The sequence below is a fragment of the Harpia harpyja genome, chromosome 22 (assembly GCF_026419915.1).
Source record: "Harpia harpyja isolate bHarHar1 chromosome 22, bHarHar1 primary haplotype, whole genome shotgun sequence".
Lineage (NCBI taxonomy): Eukaryota > Metazoa > Chordata > Aves > Accipitriformes > Accipitridae > Harpia > Harpia harpyja.
The window spans coordinates 16,751,508-16,777,720 of record NC_068961.1 but is presented as its reverse complement, the minus strand read 5'-3'; the positions used below and the strand labels follow the sequence as shown (position 1 = coordinate 16,777,720).

At 37.9% G+C, this 26,213-nt stretch overlaps 1 long non-coding RNA gene across 2 annotated transcripts in view; it reads right to left on the bottom strand.

Annotated features, from left to right (window-relative positions):
- Nucleotides 1–7,375: 7,375 nt before the first annotated feature.
- Nucleotides 7,376–26,213, bottom strand: part of LOC128135279 (uncharacterized) — a 37,922-nt gene continuing 19,084 nt past the window's right edge. For both annotated transcript variants that reach the window (XR_008233038.1, XR_008233039.1), the window contains exons 2-3: nt 15,073–15,318; nt 7,376–7,506 (exon numbers count right to left, since the gene is read on the bottom strand). This is a non-coding gene — a long non-coding RNA (uncharacterized LOC128135279). The remainder of the gene's footprint in view (nt 7,507–15,072; nt 15,319–26,213) is intronic.

Sequence of the window (26,213 nt, the reverse complement as noted above, 5' to 3'; positions counted from 1 at the left end):
ATATTTTTAGTGGAGAGGAACACCCGTGTAATATATTTAAGCTTGCAGATAATATAACAGCTTTTTCAGGGACCACTGACAGGAAGCCCAAGGATCCCCAAGGGTTCACAGGCTATAAGCAGGAAATCACTGAAATGAATAATACCAAATTATCTACCCCATTCTAGCTCTGTTTCTTAAGTTTACCATGTTGTCTTGAATCTGTCTTATTAATTATCTGGACTTATGTTACTATACTGCTTACATATCTAGAAATAACAAAAAACCCTGGAGAAGTAATTTTCTTGAATTTCATTATATCTCTTCTAAGAAAACTTGTATTTCATGAAGGAAAGAAAAGGAATAAAACAATGATTCCATTCATATACAATGTGTCAGTAATTTATAACCAATTTATCAATGACCACACAGCTGCATTCACTGTAGTTTAAAAAAAAAACCCCTCATATAATGCTTACACAGTCTCTGAAAGCATAGCATCTTAATAAAGGAAGAGGAAGCCACCAGAGTAATTAGAAAGGTATATTGTAGTGCATATAATGGCAGAAGGATGTTTGTATTATAGTCCAACACATCATTAAGGATACAATTGTTATTTAATGTGGCACAATCATCTTTCTACTCTTCATGAAATCCACTTAAGTAATTACTTTTCTTAGCTCATTGGCTCTATGAACTGACAGTTTAGCAAAGTGCTATGTCTAAAGAAATACTGAATCTCTATTTTTATAATATCCTGCCTCTTTTTAAGCTTGACTGTTACTGCTTACCTGGAATGGCCATTTTCTTATTTGAAAAACTGGTGAGGGGAGTGGGGAGGAGAGGAGAAAACTAGATGCGGGGGAGAGAGGGGAAAGAAGTACTAAAAGCTTACAGAGCTGTCTTAAAAAATGAAAATGTTAAATGAAAAGCCCTGCTCCCTTTTTCTCTACAGTGTATCCCTCTTCCCCAGTCCTGTTTTTGGAACATATATATATATATATATATATATAAATATATACCCAATTAACTGATTTGTTTGTACTATGTTTAGTCATTTTTGTATCTGGTAGCAGCAGAACACGAGCTCAGTAGTGCAGCACCTTGAGTTGCTTCTAATCTGTTTTTAGGAGGAATAGTTTTACAAAACACAGTTTTCAAGATTTGGGAGAATACCATCTTAGGAAAGTTAGTGGGCAACATTAAATAACCTATTATTTTATTTTCTAATCTTTTTGCACTTATGACTGCAATAATATATGGGAGCAGACAAACATCATCTAAATACTCAAAGCTCATTTGCTTTTTTTCCTGTCATGCATATTTTAATATAAAGTTCAAGATCATTCTGCAGAGCAAGCCCAGCATTCAGCAGACACAGCACTGAAGTGCAACATTTAAATTGCCCAACAGCACGCTTTTTTCTTTTTTTTTCATTTTAAACTTCAAGCTCTCTTTCAAAAGATGTTGTAGTCTTCGTGTTTACTAGCATTACAACAAGGTAAGTCTGAAATACCTTTATCTTATTTAGTAGATCTATGTTTGATGCTCTTTGTTTGAATAGAAGTGTCAGCTGTATTTTACTTTATTATATAAAAAAGTTTCAGAATTTAATTAAGGGTCAAGTACCCACAGTAGATAAATGCAACAGCTAAAGCATATTTCTGATCTCTCTGAAGACTGCAATCATGAAAATTATTATCATTGAGTAAAACTGGTCTCAATGATGGTGACTGGGAGATGGAATCTGTGTTAGTCAGCCATAATTTACATAATAATGGGTTCTGAGTTTTCATCAGCACCTTTTGTTTGTACAGTGCTTACTGCTACAGTAAATTGTCAAAATGTCATTCCTATCCAATCAGCCAGAAAATATCAACAGTAAACAAGGCACAAGAAGAAATTCTCTGATTAAAAGTATGGCGGTGGAAACAGTAAAACGGGACACTGTAATAGTCGTAGCAGTCTTATTCTGATATTTTCAACAACACTGCTGAACAACTTATGAAACTTATTATTATTTTTTAATGAAGCAATGCCACAGAGGGGGTGATGTCATTAAAAGAATCTCAGCAAACAGTTAGATAACTGGTTTGTTTACACTTGAGTTTGTCATTACCTGATTGTTTCCTCTTCCGTGCGGCAATCTATCTCACTTCTCCAGGCAAAACAGACTCAACTAAAAAGTTACTTTTGCTACGGGCTGGGTAGCCCCAGACCTACAAAAACAGTGCCCCAAAGCAACTTAATCGAGGAAAACACTGAGTCCTAAACAAAAATGCCGGCCCAAATAAATCTCCCTTCTCTCTCTAACAAACACACAAAGCCTGATAGTATTTAAGTTGAAATGAATTCAGTGTAACTTTCTGCCACCTTCTAAAATTCACAGAAGTGCAAGGAGAGGAGGAGCATGAATTAGTCACAGTGTAGGCTTTATAGCCATCGTACTTATGTACTATATTAAAATAAAAAGTTTCACATTGTGTTTGAAATAAAAATGAATAAAGTGGCATCCTGCCAAAGAGAACCAGAAGCCACCCTTGTGTGGAACTGAAACATTTGGCTCATACAGTACTTAATTTATTTTCGTGAAATGACAAGTTATATAAATGTATCTTTAAAACAGAGAGGCAAAAACTTGAAAAAAGTTTCTTTGTATTGTGGTTCATAAAGGTTGACACAGTCATAGCCTGTATATAAACAGATCAAAAAACAATAAGCATTCCTCAAGGAGGGCTTCCAGCACCGTGCTCTTAAAAATCTTCAAAAAGGATGTGATCACGTAGTTGAGTCACCACAGAAAAGACTCACAGTACCTTCTTTTGGAAATGAATAGGAGTTTTAAAATCTATTGAAATGAAGTGTTGACATAAGGAAATATTTTGTAGAGCTTTCAGGTTTCTTTACTATTCACTTTATTTTACTTGGCTACTTTTAATTTTTTTCCACTTCTTCTGTTTGAAAATCCTGCATTGTCCAAGCCCTTTCGATTAAGCTGCTTGCCTGAATGAAAGCACTGTGATGATGTGGCGGTGCATCAATAAACAGGGTGCCTCTCAAAGCGGGACAGAATGCTGAGAAATAGGGCTGATCAGCGGTAATTACTCTGACACTTCATGCAGTACAGGGAATTAACTCCTAGGACTTTGGGCCGAATGGAGAAGTAGTAGTTGATGTTCCACATTGTGAATGCCTCAGTGCCTGAACCCATTATGAGTTTAAACGGAGATGGGAATTCACTATATACGCGGCTTTTTTCTTTCTTTTTTTTCCCCAGTTAGGAATGTGAAGCAGAGTGCAGAAAATAGAAATCGGGATGCTGAGCAGGCTGCATTTCTATTTTTTTGCTAAGGTCTTTACATTCATTTTCCATTAAAACACAAATAATTGAATAAAAGGATGCCCGTAGCAACCATATTTATGGGAATGCACCCATCATGTTGAGGAAGACACCCATATGCCAAGTTAAGGAAGTGGAATTGCTCTAAGGCAGACCTGCAGAAACTAAGGTACACAAAAACACATAGCAGGAGGGGAAATACAGCTAAAAAGGCAACTAGTTAGCAGCTGCCACTATGACCTTTAACTGCATCCATGGTAACTGGGCTAAAGATGGAGTTCCATTTTATTATTCTCACACCCACAATGTTAAGCCTATGAATCCCATTGCAATTTAATGGCTGAAATCAGAAGGCAGATCTGTGTTCATTGGACCAGTGCCGACATCCTCTTAGCTAATGAGTGCAATAAACATTTTCATGCCAGGAAACCAATGCAAGTGGAAATATTATGCCATGCAGAAATCTATCCCCCAAACACAAAGAAATGGTCAGTAAAGTCAGTCCTTCATGATCATTTGCATATACTGTAATTTTTCAGGTTTTAGGCCATGCATCTTTGAAGCAGGAAGATATTTAACTCACATACTCTTTAACAGTGTGGCATGCAACAGCATTCACTTTATATTAAGAATCGTGGGAAGAATTATGTATTCCAGAGTTAATGACTATAGCTGCCTCCAATTATTTTCCTAAAGGAATCTTATGTTTTTAAATAGTATTTTTTTCTTTCATGCACCTAAAATGTATTTCATCCATTTGCAGGCTATGTACAGTACCACCAGCTGAGCAAAAGACAGTAAACCAGCAAACCGTTTCAACAAGAAAGACGGCTTTGTTCTAACTTTTGTTGCTATTGTAATTTGACTGATACAGTTTTTCTTAAGAATCAGTGACAACAATGTCATATCTTTGTCATGTGAGCTGAAAGCAAGACATATATCATCCTTACTTGGGCTGAAGAACCAGAGCAACGACAACAGCGGTTAAAAGGATCTGTGCTGGATGTGTCTTTGAATTCTTAAGCACTTCCACCTCTAAAGTTCTGTGATAACATGTAAAACTGACAATGAGAGGTGTGGAGTGGAGCTAACAATTGATTTGTCAGCCTTTACCTGGCAAAAAAAGTACAGCTGAGGAGTAGCCATAATTACTTTAAAAATTGTAAATATAGTGATTTAACCACATTGAGCCATTCAGTCATTTACCTGTCTTACCCCCCAGCCTCCCCTAAAGAAGGAACGTTGTTCTCATAACGCAACAGACCGGGGTGAAGAAGAAAACTCTGAATGCATAAATGTGCAGCTGGGAAATGAAGGTCACCAAAATCTCCTTGAACTCTTGGGTAAACCCACTGTATTTCCTTCAGTGTGGTGCACTCAAAGACATAAAACTACATTAGTACATTCATAAAGAGCATTATGTGAAATGTCCCTGCCTCTCACAGTCAACTTCCTCCTCCATCTTAAAATATCCAGAATTTTATTTTTGTTAAAATGTTAGCCTGGCATAAGGAGAGAGGGCTTAATGACTTCCCCTGACAAGAACTACATGTATTTTTTTTTCTTATGGAATACTGCCAAATATCCTTTGTAATAAAAAGCTTGAACTATTTTGCTAACAGAAGCTGCTTGTTCTGGTAACTGTAAAGGTCAGACAGAAAATAATTTTGGTGTTTCTTATCTTTTAAAATAATGTCACTTTTTATCATTACGGTAACATTTTTGGACAACAAAGAAAAGAGAAAACAAAAGATGTGATACCCCAGACCACCAGGTACACTATTTCTTAAAAGACATTAGGTTAAAAAAGCTGTTAGCCAATTATACCAAAGACTGGAAATGTCACAAAAGCCAATGAAATCTCCCTGGTAACATTCAGAAATAATATGCTTTGGATCATACTGTATATTAAATGACAACTGTCAATTTAAAAAAGAAGTCCTCCAAAATCTTTGATGTATGACAATTTAGAAGTTGAAACACACTGTTCTTACCATTTAATATCTTCGAGATAAAAAGCTTTTGACATGTTAACTAATGTGAAGGAATAAGTGCTCCTCTCATTTCCCTAACACAATACTGGACTGCACTGAGTAGCTTTTTGTGATAAATGTCATAAGAAGCAAAAAGTGGTATATAACCATTTTATTTAGTTAAGAAGTATGTGCATTTATGGCTATTATGTTACATAACAATAGAGAAAGGTGAGATTTTGTATCTTAAATATTGCTCTTTGATACATGCAGTATTTCTTTCAGTTTAAATGGGCATTTGAATAGGCACTGATTGTCAATATTATCTAAGCCACTATTCTGTCTGGGGCTGTAGTACAGCATGATTCAGAGGAAGCTGTCAGTCTCTGAACGCGCAACCATTCCAGGATAAAAGGTCTGTTGGACTGCATGTTAGTTGTATTTTTCTTGTTTGTTGCTTTTTTTTTTTTTTTTTTTTCCCCACAGTCTCCAGCTTCAGGCAGCTGGCTCCCAGGTAGCTGGGGATATCTCCAGCGGGCAGTGCTGGGTGGTGATGCCAGGCTCCTTGCTTCACTGGGCTCCCAAATTCATCGGCTATGGAGGATGCTTGCTCCTACCCTATAAGCACATCTCAGCAGTTAAGGCAGTGCCTCAAATCTATGTGCCTTTCACTAGGACCCAGCTGGAAGTCTCCGATTTTAAGGATAACCCAAAGTTGCATCCTATCAGGTTTCTCTGTGTAAAGACTTCTCCTGCCACTGAAGCAATGGAGCTCAGCAATGAGAGATTTAGACCAGTGCCTGACCCTGGGTAAAGGGGGTGTTCCAGACCCTAAGTCATAGGGTGATCAAATAATACGAGGCTGGTTCAGCAGAAGCATTTAAGGTCCAAATTTTGAGTTGGCTAAATTAACAACCTGTAAAAAAGTAGATTAGCTATCTAAACAAATAGTAAACTTCTAGGTATTTTTGCTGGCCTTAATGAACTCTGAGTGTGTATGCTAATTGTTAGGCACAGGGTGGATGGGGTTTTGTGGCCCTGAAAACCTCATGTTGAAGGTTTCCACTGCTTAGGTGTTGGCAGAATATGTTTGAAGGTGATTCAAAAACAAATCGGCCCCAAAAGAGGAAGAGTCCTAAGCAGTGTAGACCTCACCAACTGGTGCCATTGAACTCTGGGGAAAAGATTAGTTCCTGAACCTCTTCTAATTAATGGTATAGACACAGGCTAGGAACACTGCTGTATATTGCCTCAGATCAGCTGTGGACTGTTCAGTTATTTTGCTGAAGAGCAGACAACAAGTTAACCATACCAAGACTGGGAAGTTTTATGAACTCATTCAGTAGATCTTTATAATAATGGTGTATTCACTGGAATAAAATGAAATAGCAGATGAGAGGGTGGTGCCACAGTTGTGAAGAAGGCAGTAAACATGATCTGCTGGGAAATCTTTCTGATCCCAAAAGCAAGAGCAGAAGACAGAAAACACTGTTGTTGAAACCTTGGTTGCACAATACATTTGAAGATGCAGATTTTGTTGTCGTGGAATACTGGGACATTGGGACCTCATTCTGTTAGACCAAGGAGCTGCACAAACAACTGGACTCCATCTCATGGGTAGGTTGGGTACTATCTTTGGTTGAAGAGTAGATGGAGCATCCAAAATGACATTACTAATGAAAGACTTTGTGCCAACAAATACAATACAGACCTAAGCTATGTGTATCCCAGTAGAACCTATAAAGCGCAGAAAATTAATATAGGCAACTGGAGGAACCAAGCAAAAATGTATGCCAAACAGAGCTATAAACACGATGGCATTTTTAACTTTTACACAAACAAAATAATCTACATAAACTGCAGAACTGTCAGAAAGTTGATGTGGTGAAACTTCTCACTATGATGTGGAACGAGTAGACTTCTTAATAAATATTTCTGGTTTGAATCTGAAAAAAATAATTATATATTTATGTCTGTGTTGTATGAATGATTGATTTTTTGTTGTTTGGCAATCAAAGCAATATATTTCATTTCAGGTAAAGCCAAACAGACTTTTAAAAAAAAATTTCAGCATATAGATAAAGAACATTTTAAAGTCCATCTGCATTTGCTCGCAGTATCCCAATGTGTATCTAGGTACTTAGAAAAGGTGGTGTAACTTCAGAAGATGATGTTCAGTCCAGAATTCCTTTATCTCAGTGCTTAAGCCATTTCCTGTGAGACAAGAGAACAGGGTCATATTCTCATTCCCAGTAAAAAAGAGAGAGATTTGAGCTTTCCTTTCCCACTTCATACATGGACGTAGAAGTGTAAGAAAGCAGAACTCCTTTCTGGTTTTGGCATGACATTTAAATCCTGCCATACCTGTTTGCCTTACAACTGTTGATCCAGTTCATTCCAGATTCTTGAATACTTTTAGATCCATCAAAAGTAATGTCTTTAGGTGAATTAATCATTCCAAGGTGAAAAAATGTTCAGTCCTACTTGTATCGCGTAAAGATAATGAAGAGGATTCCCTATCAGTAATCAAAGAGGGTGTTGAACAACAAAAACTAATGATTAACATTCTGAAATCAGCAGCACTGGATAACCAGCATTTAAGAATTCCTAAGGGCAGCTGGAGAATGATAATTTTGAACAAGTCCTGACGTACAAGGAATGCTATAAAGGTAACCAGACAACATTACCTGTCCAAACCCTTCCCCTGCTGTTACTCTTACGCAAAACAATGCAAAGATGACATGGGATGTTTCTCCTCTGATTATACAAGAACTGGTACCAGAGGAATGATTGCAAGTTCTTTTATTAACAGTCCAGAAGTTAGTGTGAAATTATTCCTGGAAGTATTTACAGATAAGTCAGTGGTAAGCAACAAAGAGAATGCTGTGGAGATGGAAAAGATTGCTTAGTAAACTAGGTTATTAGAAATAGGGTGCTTTAATACAGCCCAATCCTAAATTACTTTTCTAGAAACGAGGATGAAAACCACAGAACTGAATAACTGAAAGCAGCGACTTAAAAATATGGAAGATTCATACTAGACAAGCAACCAAAAAGTGGCTCAGAATGGGATGATAAAGCAAAAAACCCAATACAATTGCTGAACGGTCAGTGAGGGAGCAGGAGAGCTGATCTTTCTGTTATAACTTGGGGAGGCCAATGCCAGAGTATTGATTGCATCAACTCTGCAGTCCACATTTTCCGAAGACACGATGGAGGTACCGGAGAGGGTAGAGAGGGAATGCAGAAATGTTTTGAAAACAGGAGAAAATGCCTTCTGGTGAGAGATTTAAAGAGTTGGATCTTTCTGTTTATGAGTCAGAAGATTGAGAGGTGACTTGCTTATGGCATATATACCTTCTCAGGCAGAAAATAATGGATATGAAAGGACTCTGTAATCTAGTGGAGAAAGGCATAATAAGAACCAAAGGCTGGAGCCTGAAGCCAGATGAATTCAAATTGGAAATAAGGCACACACTTTTAATGCTGATAGCTATTAGCTATCAGAACACATTATAGAGGGAAGTGGTGGATTTTCCATCTCCTGAGATCTTCAAATCAAGATTAGATGCCTCTCAGGAAGATATACTTTAGCTGCAGAGAAACTATTTGGCTCAAGGTAGGGATAACTGTGTGAAAGATAAGTGCCTGTGATCGAGAAGAAAGCAGATTAGATGATCTAAGAGTTCCTTTTTGCTTTTTACACTACAAAAATTTGAAAACCTGCAGTATGTAGCTGGGAGTTAATCTGAGTCCTCCACCCCAGATTTAGCCCAACCAGATGACTGGTTCACTGAAGTGAAATTCATACCCCATCCAGCACTCTTTTCTGTCCCTTTGCAGGGTTTACCCGGAGGGAAGTCAGATTTATTGCTGTTTGCTTTTCTGCAGGATTCTGCTAAGGCAATGCTCCGTGTTGGAGAAATTAATGGAACAGATGCAAAGATCTGCAACCACTGTTTAGACTTTCATTCACAATTAATTTCTAGAAGAGCTCAAAAGAGACATCACTGTCTCTGGCATGTACTTCCAGGATTGAGGCATGGCAAAATGCAGAAAGGTTGTGTTCACTGTACCACCTACTAACATTATTATTTATATGACTTTGTATTTGCATCTTCACTTTCAAGCTACTGGCAATTACTGGAATATCCTTGCTTCATAGGTGAGCAAAGGTGACAAAGAGAACAGTTTTCTAACTTGTGGCATCCACAGGTAGATACAGGGAATGTTGGAAATTTGTTATGATGTTAAATGACATCTTTTGTGAAAAGGTGCTGTGTCGTCCATGTGGGGAAACAACACGGGAATATCTTTTGCCTGATCCTGGCCTCCTATATCAGACAACTGGTATAATTCTGTTATAGGACTTGTATTTCAAAAGGCCACAGAATAGTGGCGACACTACCAAGACAAGTAGGCAGTACTGCAGAATCTCACAGTTTTGGTGATATGGCATGTATTTATCTCAGATATTGGCTTAAAATTACTGGTTTAAAGCCTGATTTTATGGTGATGAGGGGAATAGCGACAGGATGCACAACACAATGTAGGTAGGGAAAAAAAAGGTAAAAAGATTGGTTTAACAGGGCGAAAGGGGAAAAGAAAAAGTCATTGCATATTTCGAAACAAATAAGATGAACAGGTGAAATTATGGTGCAAAAAGCACAAGATTATGCACAACAGTTCTATGGACTCTTATGGCAAAAGTAATTTTATTTAACTTGAGCTGTCAACGTCTGAAGTTGTCACCGTAGATTCCCTCTACTGTCAATGGAGAGAAATAGGTGCTTTTAAAACATGATTCAGCTGACCTGTTTTAGCCATCTACTTCAGGATGAGATGAATCACACCCTAAAAGTGCCTATTTCTCTCCATTGATTATGAAAAGAGTCCAGGGTGACAACCTCAGATGTAGATGTTTCAGTTATAGATTTTTGTATTTGGTCAGATGAATCCCACTATTAGAGCCTATAGATTCTGACACATCTTCACTTTTTTCCATAATTTCTCATTGAAAAAACAGCTAGTATGGAGAAATAGAGGAGATACACATACATTTGTATTGGGTGCAATTTACTGTAGAGTGGCTGGAAAATTGACATTATATGTGTCAAATGTTGACATTTTGATGAAAAAAAATCAACCCCCCAAAATACTTCAGCTGAGAAAGAAAATATTTCTGTGTGGAAATACTGACATGTGGCCTCATGGGAGTGACAGGTCAGTGCTTCAGGCTTCCAACCTTCTCTACAGGGCAGAGTCTCTGCCTGGACTACCTATTCCAGGATTCATCCTGGTTACTTCTGTTGGTGATCCTGGTGGTGCCTCTTGGGATCCCCATGGTGATGACAAATCATAAGAGATGAGCCCAGCCAAGCAGCCAGAACCAGTCAGAGTAGATTGGGAGCATGAAGTAGCCAAATTAGACCTTCTGCAAGGTGTCAAAGTGGCATACTTTTAACAGAAGTATTTAGAGTTTTGATAGAATGATAGCAAGTTAATGTTTTAAACAAGCAAATGACATTTTCAAAAAAGAAAGAAGACAGTTTGGAATCAATAACCCTACTTCTCAATATCCAGACTGATTATGCAGTCTTCAAGGAAAGCTGAATTATGGTTGTAAACTTATTCCTTATTTTGCTGCTGTATTTCAATGCTCTTTGCAATCTTGTAAGTCCACACACACTTTGATATGCTTATGATCATATTTTGCATTTCTGCCTTCCCCCTTCCCTTCCCTTCCCTTCCCTTCCCTTCCCTTCCCTTCCCTTCCCTTCCCTTCCCTTCTTTTCTCTGGCTTTCTCTCTCAGTCTTTTGTTTTCTTTCTTTCCTTCTTGTTGAGGAACTGTGGATGGTGTTAAACTTAATACTCATTTTACCAATGCGTGGTTAGCAAAAGATACTTCCCAGTATGGAGAAGAGCGCAGGAAAACACAAACAAATTAGATCTGCTTGACAGGTTATCAAATCAAACTTGAGTGCAAAGATATGCATAAGTTAAGTTCAGAAATATCTTTGAAGATAAACCTTATGCATAACATTTCTAGAGATAACATCATGTTCAACATACAGAGGCTGCATTACTCATGTGCATAAAATAGTAACCTTTGTGAATGGTCTAAACAGATTTTGCTATTCAAGAAGCCAGAGATTCTGACTCCTAATTCCAGCTGGAGGGAACTGAAAGTGAGAAAAACTAATTTCAGTGTTTCCTTGACATGAAAATCTCAGCTTTAAGAAGGAGAAGACCAAGGCTGAACAGCCTCTGAGGTTTTGAGTTTCCTTCAGAGGGCTCTGCTGATGTTGCATTATTTGTTAATAAAACTAAGGTAGAGAAATAGGATACTCTTAGTTTTGTTTGGAATTTAAACTCATCTGCTTACAACAGTATACGATACAATGCAAGCAAAAAAATAGACTTTAATCATACACATATTATACACAACCAAAAGCTATCATGACATAGCCAAGAAATCAAAAAAACCAGAACATTTGAAAAACTTCTGCCTTTTAAATATGCATAATGCTTTGCATTTGATTATATATTCACATATTATTTATTTTTAGAGATGTCACCTGCCATTTTCCCAAACCTTGATGCCCTCTCTCTATAACTTCCAAGCTGCCACAGCCTTCTCAGTTCAATGTCTTCCCCGTAGGTGGTTCTTTAACCCAGCTCTATTTTCACTCATTGTAGTGAAATCCTTTGTCAATCCAGCATGAGATTCGCTCTTCACAGTACCAGTCTCATCTCAGAATTTTTAGTTGGGCTTAGACCCTCAGACTGTCCTGATCTCTGTTCTGCCCATGAAGATCCCTATCTGATCTATTTTTACTCCTTTTCTGCAGTGGTTTCACTAGCAATGCCCATTGCCTGACTCCCTACCTCTGAGGCTAAGGGCTTCCTACCTACTTCCTAAACACCCAGTCCAGTTTCCTTTCCTAGCCTATTCCTCTTCCTCTTCTTATGATGTATCTGCTCCTTGCCCTCTTTAATAAGGTCTAATCTACTTCACTTGGTCCCAAGTCTTTCTCTTTCTCACCAGAATTTAGTTTGCTGTCACCCAAATCAACAAGCTTGTTGTAACTCTCAATATAATGTTCTTCATCAGAACATAATTCCAGCCTTCTAATGCCTCCTGTGACAAAGAGGTCTCAGTGACCTCTTCTCTGGCTTCCAATTATCCTAGATATCTCTGTGCTCCTAGAGAGTTACCAGGCTACTAGGCAGAATTATTCATTTCTCCTCCCAGTCCCAGTCTTTCTTTTGTTCTCTCCACATTAGAATATGGTGGCTCCCGTCTCCGTGCCAGCAAGAGATCCTCAGTACAAGCTTTCCATACTGCTCAGTGGGGGGGATGGACTAACTCCCTGCAGGTTAGGGAGGGACTGTCTGGGGAGCAGCTTTGCTGAAAATAATCTGGGGGGAAGCAGGCTAAACAGGAGCCAGCAGTGTGCCCTGGTAGTCATGAAAGCTAACGGCATCTTGGGCTGTATTTGCAAGATGAAAAGCTGGACCAGCTGATCTCCTGAGGTCCTGTCCATCCAGGGCTGTTCTATGATTCTATATTAACGATGTTAATGGTATGTTGAGAAGTGATTATTCTCCTTTACTTGGCCACATCGAGATACTGTGCTCAATTTTGGGAACCCAACGCAAGAAAGATGTAAACAAGTATAATCCAGGGGCTAGAGCACATTGACTATGAGGAATGTCTGTGGCAGCTGGGTTTGTTCAGCCTGAAGAGATGGCTGCAGGGGGACCTCACGGTCGCCTTTCAACACTTGTGAGTAGGCTATTAAGACAGCAGAGCTAAGTTCATTACTGAGATGCACGGCAAGAGAACAAGAGATAATGGACTTAACTGGAATGGGGGAGGTTCTGACTGGATGTAAGGAAAAGCTTTTTTAACTGTGAAGAGAATGAAGCACTAGAGTAGGTTGCCCAGAGAGGCTGTGGAATCCACCCTTGGAGGTTTTCAAGACCTGATGGGACAAAGTCCTGAGCAACCTGAATTCCGAATTCAATTTTGACCTTGTTCTGAGCAGAAGGTTGGACTAGAGACCTCCTGAAGACCCTTTCAACCTACATGATTCTGTAATTCTGTGAAACCTCTGTTGAAAATGTTTTCCCAAAAGTTCCTCACTTGTCCAAGTTAGAATGGGTTTGGATTTATATCAATGCTATGCATCCTTTGAAAATTTCAAGCCTTTGCTCTCAGGCACAGAAGACTTGGAGCACTTCAAAGGAAAGACTGCCAGAATTTTTTCAATGTGTACAAAACAAGATTATCTCCCTGGACTCATTGTTGGATACTGCTGAGTAGTTTTGTCTGAAATATTCGAAGAGAGGAAAATGAGGTCTGAGGCAAAGTGAATGTAAAAAAAAAAGTCTGATTCTCAGACTCTTGCTGGTCTACCACCGGTGCTACCAAAGTTGCTGTTAATCCATCATGACTACAGTGAAAATTCAGCTCCCTGTAGCACCAGCTAGACATCACATGTTGAAAACCAGGCAAGTTGCCAAACACTAGTTCATTTTTAGTGGGAATGCCATGGTTTGGCAATCAAGAGGTAAACCAGAATATACTCTATTTTGTCATCTGTTCTTAATGTTGTTTTTTAAGTGGTTTTGTATGGAATTAATAATTCAATGTATTGGCCAGTTGTAAAAATTATGCCTGGTATCAGCTGTAATCTTATAATTGTATTTCTCCACTCCCTCCATGCCCCCCCCCCAATTTATTACTGACCTGCAGTAAGGTTTACATCTGAGATTATCTTAATATTTCCAAATATGTATCATTTAGCTAAAAGATGAGTGGTGACACCTAGCAAAGTTAGTAGAAAATGAAGACAATGCTACATTTATAAGTAAAGACAGGGGACAGCCACCACCAACAAAAAAAGGAAGCAGAGTCTGTTTTGTCATATTTTATAAAATAGAAAGTTGAAGGTAGAGCAATGTTGATTAAACTTGGAAGGTAGAGGTTTCTTGGAGAAAAATGTGTAATAAAAAGATTGATCTGTAGAAAAAATTGGGCTGTAACATGATGGAAAGTATCTCAAAAATGGAATACACAAAGAAAAGAAGAGCTAAAATATCATAGCCTAAAGAGGTAGTTTCCTAAATGAACTCCACCAGTATTGAAGAGAAAGGGAAAACATAGCAAGATACTTGCCTAAGTGTATCTGAATGGTTATCAAAGACAGAGTGTTCATTAAACTTGTAAGTGGTATCATAAATGGACTTTATATAAGGAAGATCTTTTGGGAATTAAGAAACTGTGTGCACTCGAAGCCTGACAGCTAATGTCAACATTTTCATTCCATATTTTCTGAAGAAGCCAAGGAAAAAGCAACCAGTTTGTAAGGTGTCTGGAATGGGCAGAATTACAGCAGAAGAACTCAGACAGATCTACAGATTTATGTGCACCAGTTTTCGGGTATGGAATAGGAAATGGACTTCCTTATATTAGAAGGAGCATATGAGAAAGACTTGCAGAGTCCTGAAAACAGGAGTGAAAATCGGTAAAACTACCTTCAGAAAATCTGCCGGATTTCTGCTAACTTGAGGTTGCCACATTGCCTCTGCCATAAGTATTCACCTGCAAAGCACAAAGACTCCATCAGAAAACCCTCCATGTTCCTTGTCATTTCAGCCCATTTGTATAAGCAAAGTACATGACGGTCTCTCATTGAATTTCTGTTTGAAATATAACTCAGCAGGGTTCTGCTTATCCACACCGATATCTTACTTGCACATTTCTGACTCACCTCACTTCAGATTCAAAGGGTCGTTTCAGGGTAGTAGCTTCCACAGTCCTTCCTCACTGGATATTTCCAGGTGGCCATTGACATTGATTAGTTCTTGTAGTCCAGGAGTTTTGGGGGAGAGATAAGTGATGGCATGTTTTGCCCCAAGTAAATACTATTCATGTAACTATCCGCACTGCTGCAGTTGCAAGCCAGACCACCATTTCCTGAGGCCTGGATAAAAATATTTCCTCCACCACAATGACCCTAGGGGAATAAAAAAACATAACAAAACAAAACTGAACTTTCCATACAGACCTTTTATTTTAAACAGCCAGTGTTATATTTCTGCCAAACTTAGAAGGTGTTTTTGATTATGTAGCTTTCAACTACCATGGAATTAATATAATAAACTTGTGTTCTTCAGGGAGCCCTGTCATACATCTGCAAAATAAGGTCCTTTTTATGTACCTACACATTAACATTGACATCCACTCCCTCATTTAATTAACAACATTTGAATGTTGTTTCCTTTCATGTAGTAATTGTATTTTTTTATTCCTAAACTGATCTCTTGTTTTGGATGGAGATACAATTGGAAAATGTCAAGATTTGGCCAGAAAAAAACAGTAACAATAAGGGTTTCCTTTTTTCCTCATGGTTTTTGAAACCTGAATCTGGACTTTCCTAGCGAGTTTTGAAAAAAAATCTGAGGTGGGAAATGAACCTCCAGATTTTGACTGGAGGGGAGAACTTTCTAAATTTTTTTGGTTCTTTCTTTCAGTGAGTTCAAAGCTAACCTGCTGGATCTGGGAACTTTCATGTCTTTAGGACCCTGGTAGCAACTATAAATAGTTGTGGTTCTTAACGTAGGTACGCATGTTGGAGAATCTAGAGCATGTATTACATGTCTGCCAAGGAGTTGAATTCCAAAGAAGGAGAAGTTAAAATGGCATTAGTAATGCTTAACTTTAACAGCCAGATAAAAGATATATGGTGGAGGAATGCAATCCAGTGTTCACTAGCTACTTGAATTTCTTTAATAAAGCTGACAAACTCATGAATATTAAAAAGAGTCCTGGGTTATGTGTCCTTATGTAAGGTATTCCTCTTGTATCTGGTAAATGGTGTCCATGCAGTTATTAAAAGGTAGAAAAGAGCAGAAAGCGAGGTTAGATCACAGGGGAAAGGTCAAACTATTGGGAGGGGTTGTAGTACTCTTTGTTCAGTACTTCATCGAAAGAACCAGGAGATAATGTGTAAATACTTGTGTTTTTTTAAAAATCGGAATTTGAGTGTATGAAAGGCAATCCATCCATTTATGAAACATGTGTGTGATCAGTCAGAAAATATTGTTGTGGTTTTTTGTTTTTTTTACTTTACTGAAAAATTTCATCAATTTATATACTTTAACAGTTATAGGTGATAACTTTTTCTCTTTATCCTTTCTAGTAATTTGTCTGGTGATTACTATATTAATATAATCATCATAGGGACACAGCAGATGAATTTTGCAGCTGGAAGAAAAATAAAGTTTTCAGTAGATCTGGGATAAGGTACCTAGACATGTCTCCAAAAATCCCTAATAAAAATATATAATGTATTCTGATAAATTTTTTTTAATTAGTAAAATAATTTAATTAATAAACTTATTTTTGTATGAGGTTTCCTATGAGTTGAAATTTCTAAAGAGCAATCATAAGATAACTTTGAAGAATACCCTTTCCATGAAATTTAGAAAAGTAGCAGGAAGAAAAGACTTGTAACTGATATTTTTAACTAGTTGTATGCATCCAAATGAAGAAATACAAGTTCTGAATGACTATATGAGCAATATCAAAAGGCATGTTATGCTGGAGGTTTATTTCCAGCTCAAATCCTGGCACTTTTGCTAGCATATATTACCTTTCTCCCTGTCTCACCAGTCCCCAAATTCATTTGCCATGAAAAGAAGACATTTTGCACTCTTTCCCAAAGAAAAGCATTTTTGATCAATTAGGTCAGAAGCAGCTTCTGCGTTTTTGAAACAAAACCTGGAAAAAAAAATTAAAAGCATCTTACAGGTACTAGATTATCCCTTTAATGCCTCCATTAATATTAAATAAATCCTGCAAATACAGTGTCTCGGTTTTGGAAAATATATTAATTGGGTGTATGTCAGGAATAAAATCCAGGAACTCACTTTTAATATTTCTTAAATCAAAAGCTTCTTGTTCTTAACAGCTAACCCATTTAGATATTCCTTCTCTCTCCCCCTTCCAAAAGCCAGCTCCTTCAGCTGACTGCTGCACTCCAGTGCTGTCTGTATAGGTTACAAGCAGTGAAATGCATCACAGCCATCTACATTTATACTTGTCCTAGTGTCAGTGTTACTTCCACAAACGGCTGAAAAAATACACAATTTTTCTTATGCTCTGAGCCACGTTTACTACCAAGCACCTCCGGAAACTGCAATTAAGTGCCGAGTTTTCTTTGGGGATCTGACCCAAAGTACCTTTCAAAAGCAAAAGAAGATTCTGAACACACGGCATCTTTTTCTGATTTCTTCTGTTTCCATGTAAATCACAAACATCTAACTGAAAATAAAGATTTTAAATGCAAGCAAAACCAGTTAATTTTACTACAGATTTTTATTATAGATAATTCATAGCTCCTTTAGTTAGTAGTGCATGTTTCGGGCATTACTGAGTGATAATGATGTATTTACTGATAAAGTAGGAAGCACATAACACTAGGAGACAAATCTCTTAAGACCCCAAACCTGCAAATAAGTTTGCTTAAATGTAGTCCTATGAATAGACCCACTAAAATCAATGAAACTACTCATGTGCATAAATTTAAGCATATGCAAAAGTACTTGAAGTCAGGAGATTTAGCTCTTAATTATTTTAGGTCACTGAAGGAAATGGAGGCCACAGTTTCTCCCAGAACAGGTGACAAATCTGCTTAGAAAGGTAATGTGGAAGTGGCACAAGGAAACGGTGTAGAAGCAATCTCATCCAGGAATATGTGAGCACACTGATTCTGCCATAGAGGATCCAGCTGGGGAATGACTGATCTAGGTAATTATATTGCAAAATCTTTAGAGGAGACATCCCATACAAATTTTAGAAAATACAGATCAGGGACTCGAGGTACCTGCCGGATGCATAATTCACTCCAAATAATTTGTTAGACAAACCTCACCTCCTTTTCCTGTTTGTGAATTGTACAAGAGCAGTTTATGACTTTCTTAGATTTATTATTCAGAATTATTCCCTGAATGAAGGTGTATCATTTATGAGCACTTCACTGCAAGTGCTTGATATTCAAAATTTGGCATTCAATATTGTTACATTGGTTAGTTGGAGCAGAACACATCGCAGGTTGTATTTCTCTGAGTGGAAGTAACTCAGAGTCAGGTTTTCTATTGTAAATCATCGTATTTCAGAATTCAAAAATCACTTTCTATTCCCATTTTGCAGTAATCACAAGACATCTCACAAACATTCTAGCTAAAGGCACATTTGTTCAAAATTAAAACATCATTATTTTCATGGAATTATTTTGTCCTATTATGTCTCTATTTATGTCCTATAATGTCTCTACTATTCAGCTATAACGAGAAGGTTTATCAAAAGATATATCATCATTTTAAAAAAAACCTAATAGGGATAATTTTGTCCAGCTGCATAATCCCCCAGCTGGGATATTGTGGAATGTCCCATGCCTTATTCATCAGTCCTAATATGTTAAGAACAAAACTTCCAAAAAGTGACACCACTGAAGACTTATAGCTTTAGCTATCTACAATCAGTCGGAGGAAATGTTTGAGAATGAAGAGACTCATTTATGTCTTGAGAGCCTTTTACTCGTATGGTCATAAAATGAGGGAGATTCCTATCTTGGTCCTGCTTCTGGAGAACTACTTCCCACATCACGGAACAAAACCTTTTGTGGTTCCCCTGCTGCTGAAAAATCTTATAATAAATAGAAGATTGTAAAAACATGGTTGAAAAAATAAGAAAAGAAAACATATTGAAATAGTTCCTAACTCCTATTTTTCATGAGAACGAAGAAAATGGCTAAAGAATTGGAAGCGAGATATGTAGAGAAATTACACTGCTCTTAACGCAAGCAATATTTAGTAATTTCTTAGCCCTGGCTTGCAGTCAGTCATCCTAACCATCTGCTCAGAACGGAACTTTTTCTTCTTCTTCAGTGTAGTTGAACTATATCAACAGAAACAATTTTTTCAGGGAGAGTAAATGTACCGCTACGAACGGTTTGATGAAAGACTGAATCTTTGTATTCCTGGAAAGTAAGTCTTCCTGTAACAAGCAGCTAACGTTTGAACACGTCAAAGCAAGCCTTTTAGAACAGGAGATAAGAGCACTTGAATGATTCTTACAAAGTGGTAACTGGCCCAAAAGAAAATGTTGTGTACGGTAATTTATTCTGGGAGTTACATTTTCCTCGGCCTTGAAAAGAACTTTACCATGACTCAGTATGCTGGGCTTCTCTCCCACTCTCGTTTGAGAGATTTGGGTCTGAAATACAGACCAACTGTACAAGCAAACATTTTATTCATAGAGGCAATGTTATTGGCATAGGCGGTGGTATGATAAAGGCCAGATCCGTATTAGGAACGGCTCATAAAATAATGTCAATCTGAGGTGGGGTGTTTATTCATGGTTTTAATTTTAACTATGCTGTTAAATGCTATGCTGCAGAAGCTTTAATGTTTAAGCAACTATATTAATCTAAAAGTACTGTTATTGATAAAAATTCTTTTGGTTTTTGAATTGGTGAATAACACACCATCAGAAAGCCTTTATTGCTGGTATAAGCTACAGCTGTGCTGGAGGGGACAGCTACGCTAACCTAGTGTCACTATCTCAGCATGTGGCCTGTTCAAAGTCATTGTTTACGTGGACTTTCTCCATATGGAGTTATCAACATTTTATTGCAAAAACCTTAGTGCTGCTTTGTACTTCCAGAGTGAGAATACAGCAGGAGAGACTCTGTTTTCTCCTTTCAAAAAGAAAAAGAAAAAGGAAAAGGAAAAGATTTCTCTCTCCCCCTACTAATCCTCTCCCGTTAGAAATATACGTCGAGTTATAAATACCAACATGTGTAAGTATATACACTTATTAATATATTGTAAAATCTCGTATTTGGGGTAGCCTACCTCCTCACTCTCAAACGCCTGAGACTGACCATGCTGGGGATGTCATTTCACCTCTAAGAGAAGGAATAACTCTTCCTCCGAGGGGTGCCCCATGATTGCCCCCCGGGCTGGACCTGCCTCTGCGCCCGGCGAATGCTTGGGTAGAAAACGAGCTGCTTTAGCACATGCAACATCCCGTGGGCCCAAACACATGGGGCATTCTTAGGTGGTATTAATATGTAAGGAGGTGGTTAGGACCCTGCCAGGCGTGTTTGGGCAGGCTGCCCAAGGCCCCGGTGTGGATTGCGTGCAGGCACAATGCGCTCTTGTCCGCTCCTGGGAATGCATTTTGAGCAAGTGAGGTAGACATACCTCTGGAAACCTGAGTAAGGCAAACTGTTCCGGTTCATGTTAAGAGGGAAAAGGAAATGAATAAACATTATAAATCTTCGTTAGCCCAGCAAGAGCGAAGAGCATTCTTTCATGCACAATAAAAAGTAACAGAAATAAAAGGTAAGTAAGAGTAAAAGGATTTTTTGAGCTCTCCTCTGGAGCGAGAATCCCATGAAAACCCCTGGAAATGCTCAGATGTATGTAGCTAAACCAAGGTACTTCCTTGTTAGTGCATGCACAGAGTTCCTAACAAAACAGTGTATTGTGAGAAAAATATCAGTTTGCTGAACCTGAATGTTTTCCCCCAAATTGACAAATATTGCTCTATTAAAGATCTGGTTTGAAGAATATTTCCTCGGTCCGTCCTGGGGCTCTGAACTCTTCCACATTTACTGCTGAAGAAAGAGAAGCCTTGAAAACTTGAGCTGCAGCTCCCCAAATCTGGGTTTCAGTAGGGTAATACTGTAGTAGCTCCAACAAAAAACCGTTTCTCAAGGCTTTTACGCCAGCAAGCCTAGAATTAGCTTGAGTTTGCATAGCCCCAGGCTAGTCCTGCAAAAGCAGCATCACTGACTGGGTTGGGATTCAGTAGTGGCTGCATTCCCTCCTGCCTGCCTCCCAGGTGGGTTGGGGACGGATACATATCCCAGTTCTGGAACATCACGTGTCCGAGTTTCTGAAATGAGGTTTTGAAATTCTAGCTTGTGGGAAATTGCTGAGTATTTGATTTCATAATTAAGGTGGAAGGAAATACTACATCAAAATACCATAAGTCCATGCAAATAAGAAAATCTGTGTTTTGGGTAATTCTAGTCTAGCTTCCTTGCTGTTTTCACAGATCATTGATTAACTACGTACAAGGAAACATTCCTTTTCCAAGGAAATAACACGTATATAAGGATATATAATTTTTTTAAGCCCTATATGCACAGTAGCAATAGTTGAAATGGTATGGAGATAAGCTTCTGATGGGGCTTTGGTATTGCTGATGAGAGTATTCAGTTACTGGAAAAAGTCTACCCTAGAGATGATATAGCGAAATTACTCCAATAGCTAAGGGTACATTAGTGGCACTAGGACAAAGATTCAGATAAGACAAAGCCACATACAAATGAGTATGAAGATGGGAAGCATATGTGGCTGTATGGAAACTCAAAGCAGATGATGGAACAACTTAAGAATAGGATGATCAAAGTTACATATATAACCAGTTAGATCAGAAAACTCCAGCGAAGGGAATAGTGGTGATAATGGACAATATATTGAACAAGCAAAAAAGACAATGCTGTCACAGAAAAGACAAACGCTACACTAGGTTGTGTTAATTGGAGCATCATATGTAATACAAGGAAGGCAGTTTTTCTGCTCAGTTTGACTCGGCTGAGCTTCATCCAGAGAGCTGCATTTAGTTTGGGCTACCACATTTTTCAAAGGATACAGACAAATTAGAAAGTCTTAAGAGAAGGACATCAAAAATGATAAAAGGTGTTGAAAATAAGGCCCAGGAGGAAAGCTTAAGAGACTGCGATATGTTCAGGCTAGAGAAGAGAAGCCAAAAGGGAGACATAATAACTCTCGATAATTGCATAAAGGGGTGTTACCAAGAGGACAGGGACCAATTGTTCTCATTAGTCAACGGGGACAAAACAAGAAGTAATGGACTTCAGCTGCAACACAGATAATAGGGTTAAATATTAGGAAAAACTTTACAGCTCCAAGAACAGTTAGGTCATGGAGCTGACCATCAAGGGGTTTTCCAGAATCACCTCCACTGCAGGATTTTAAGGCCGGACTTCATGTCAATCTATCAGCAATGGTTTAAGTTTAATGAAATCAATCCTGACACAATACATGAGGGAAGGAGAAAAAAAGGCTGGACTGAATGACCTGCATTGGATGTGTTTGCTGGTAAATAGCTCTGTGATTCTCTGAGCCCGTGCAGTACAATAAGAGGTTTATTCACTATTGTTAATTTTTTTCCCTATCTGTAATCCCTGTCTTCATCTGAAAGAGAAAATGCGGAGATGTGTTTTCCAGGCTTAAATTAATACTGAGATGTGTCCACCTTATGCATTTAGAGATGTGACCACGTTTGCCATCCTCAGACCAGCTGGTGACCAGTGTGCACGTAGAGTGTCAGCTGGGAACAGAAGCTTTCATACCTTCCAGCCGCAGGGTGACTCTTGGGTCTAGGTAGCGGTCGGTTGTGTCTGACACCTTTCTGCAGCGTGCTGCAGGTAAGAGCAAGGTTTGTCTTTGAAACCCTTTCAAACCTTCACCCCATACTTTCCGTTAACTAGTAAAAGCACAATTTATACCCCAAACCTACGCTTTCTCTGCTTGGAGCATGACAAATGCTGAAGTAAATCTCTTTCATGAACACAGTGCCCCTAGCCCTACGCTACCTGCTTTGCTCGACGTCCTTTATGTAGCTCGGGCTGTTAAAACTCAAGCTAAAAACACTGTGCATCAGCATCTGCAAAATGAGCATTAGGACTAGTATCGAAATCCAGGACACCAACAGCTTATATTAACGACAAACTTTTTCAATTACTCTACGTAATTCCCAATGTATAAATGCAAATCAGATTAATATTTAAGCCAAAAATCTGAGGTACCAATATACAATTAAAGAGAAAGGGAGAGAGGGTATGTTTTTCTTTTCGTTGCCTACTGCATTGAAATACTAAGTGTCCTCAAACCACAGCTTAATGACATAGACTGGAAATGAAGTAGCTGAACGAACCCCCTATATAGACATGTTCTGCCAACAACCATTCCAGTGCCAGCAATAAATTCCCAGACTAAACAGTTTAAATTTGGCATTCTCATTTGTGATGCTGTTCTTATGCTACACTCACAAGATTGATTCTCTGAATTCAAAGTATTCTAGCAAATGAATTATTAGAAATATGAAATTTTAGATGACAACCATATGTCTACACCAAATTAATCTGATATTTGAACAAAACACTATTCTTATCAAGAGAAATTTGTGGTGGTTTGAACAATAATAGCTACAGTCAGGGTCAGTCAGTTTTCCACTCTAATTCCTACTTTCAGGAGACTAATTCCAATGCTGACTGGAGCCTGACAACCAGCTCTCAGATGAGACAAGATGCTTTTTTTAGTAACCAATGGAAATACAATTTTTGTCCTAAATCTTCATGATTTTTTTTCTAAATTTCACCTGACTTAAAGAAGAAGAAGAAAAAAAATCTTACTCTTGTATAACTAAAATGGTTTTCAATTTAAATTGGAATTTGTCCAAAGGCTAGTTCAGAGTGGTTTAGGTATTCTGGCAATGAAAAAGGAAGAAGTATGAATGCTTAAAAATGGACTGCAAAACAAAACAAACAGAAAAAAGCTTCACAGGCATTTTCAAATGTGGACTTAATATGCATGTGTAGCAGCTGGATTGACACAATGGACCCTAACGGCTCCTTCAGGTTCCTTTCATACTGTATTATTCACTCTGCAGTCAGAGTACCAAAGACAACATTTTTTGGAAAAAGCCTATATTTTTGCAAACAGCTGCATTTAGACAATGACACAGGCGATGTTATCATATGACTGTCCCAATAGAAAAGTGCTCTTGTTTAATGGAAGTATTTAGTATCTGGATATAAGGTCGTCCATGGGTTAGCGAGGGATGCAAGTCAGAGCACTATTTGGTCCAGGGCTGTGAAACCTTTAGCTGACAGATTCCATAACCAAAAATAATGTATTCTTGCCCTTTATTTCCTCACCTGCCAGTTTCCAAAGACCATTCAAATTTAAAAAATGTTGCTTACATAACTAAGCTCATTTTCTGTTAGAAATAATGAAAGATGTTTTGGATTTATTGAGCAATTTTATCTGATTTATGAAAACCACTTTTGTCCACTCTTTTCTATTACAAGTAAAGTGTACTGTACTGGGAATACTGAGCTAATGCCCTCGAGGAAGACCATGTGACTGCAATTATTTATGAATTAACATGTCACAGATTTGAAGCTTTGAGACAAACACATTTCCCAGCTGCACATTTGTGACTTCTGAGTTTGTAAATGGAACAGATGAAATAATGACTTGCTCTTCCTATCTTTTCCTCTTATATATTGGTTAGTTTTCTTGCTGGATATGTAAAGACAGGTAGGAATACTCATGTAGATATTTATCATTCTCAGAGAGTGTAAATTAAACATGCCATTACTTTATCAGCTATGATAATAAATACTTGATGCCAGACTGTATTTCTCTACAAGTGATGTTATCATTGTTTTTAATACATCTTTTGCCTTTAGAGATACAAAAATAATTTCTGAATGCTAATGCTGCTTAAAGCCAACACAGTGCAGGAGTAAAACCCTGCAACTGAAGAGTGAACTGCTTTATAAAGCACAGTAACATGTGCTTAGCTAATGCTTTAACTTGATTTGTGCTTTGGGAGCCAAACAATAATTTAACTGATATTATTAGATACATACTTGCTTGGTTTGTCCTGCAAACTTAAAAGTCAAGCTGAAATCAAACTCAGATGTCTTAATCGATAGCACAAACATAAAGGCAAGAAATATATGTAGAATACATATGGTTTTGCTGTCAGATATAAACAAGTGTAGCTGATACACATACATACATATATCTGTTAGCTGACTATGCAAATTGAGATGAAAGCCCATTTTCAAGCATGACCTGCGATAAACAAATGCATATAAATAAACAATAAACCAAGATAACACTAGAATAACATCAATTAAAACAATTACAACGACTCCTAGTCATCATGAAGTATTGTTTCAGCTCCATCTTAAAACAGGAAAAGCTCCCAATTGTTCTTAAATCAACTGGTAACTGATTCCACATTTGTGGAGCCTTGAAACAAAAAGCTTTTTATCCCTAGTTTGTATTCATTCTAGGGCATGGTAGTTCCACAGTATGAATAGAGCGTAATGTATAAGTTGCTCCAATTGAAAGTAGCAGGTTAAAATAGTGGACACTGATTGACATAGTACTCTAATCGCTATTTTATATCCATATTTTAAAAGTAAGACTTTGCAGGGGAAAAAAAAGTCGTATCTAAAGTTGACACGACTGGCAAGTTGAAAGCGCAATTCAGATCTATGGAATTTTACATAGCATTTGATATTATGCCAGATATACATGCGTAAGTACAGAAAAAAATCCCACAACAGAATATGATGTAGAAAAAAGCCTTGGAATTCTGATAATCAGTCTGTGCTATTATTAACCAGAGCACAACCTCCAAACAGCAGGGCATAGAAGAACTTAAAAGTGAAATTTATATATATATATTTTAAAAATGTACTTTGCTGTCTCTTCTTTAAATATATAAATAAACCATCAAAAATTCTTTTCTGTCCTTCAAGCCCATTTGCTTCTCAGGTACTGATTTCCATGTTTTCCCTAGATAAGTCCTCAGGAGTCTGGAGAACTGGTAGGATTATGACATCAAAAGGGACAAAAGATTGGAAGCTGTTTAATGACAGGAGGGTGGGACATTTAAATCATACTCTTTAAAAGTGGGTTTTTTTTCCCATAAGCACTTACAGGACTTAAATTCCTGACAAACACATGAGAAAAAGGCTCAGTCAGCCCTTTGAGAAAGAGTTCTGAA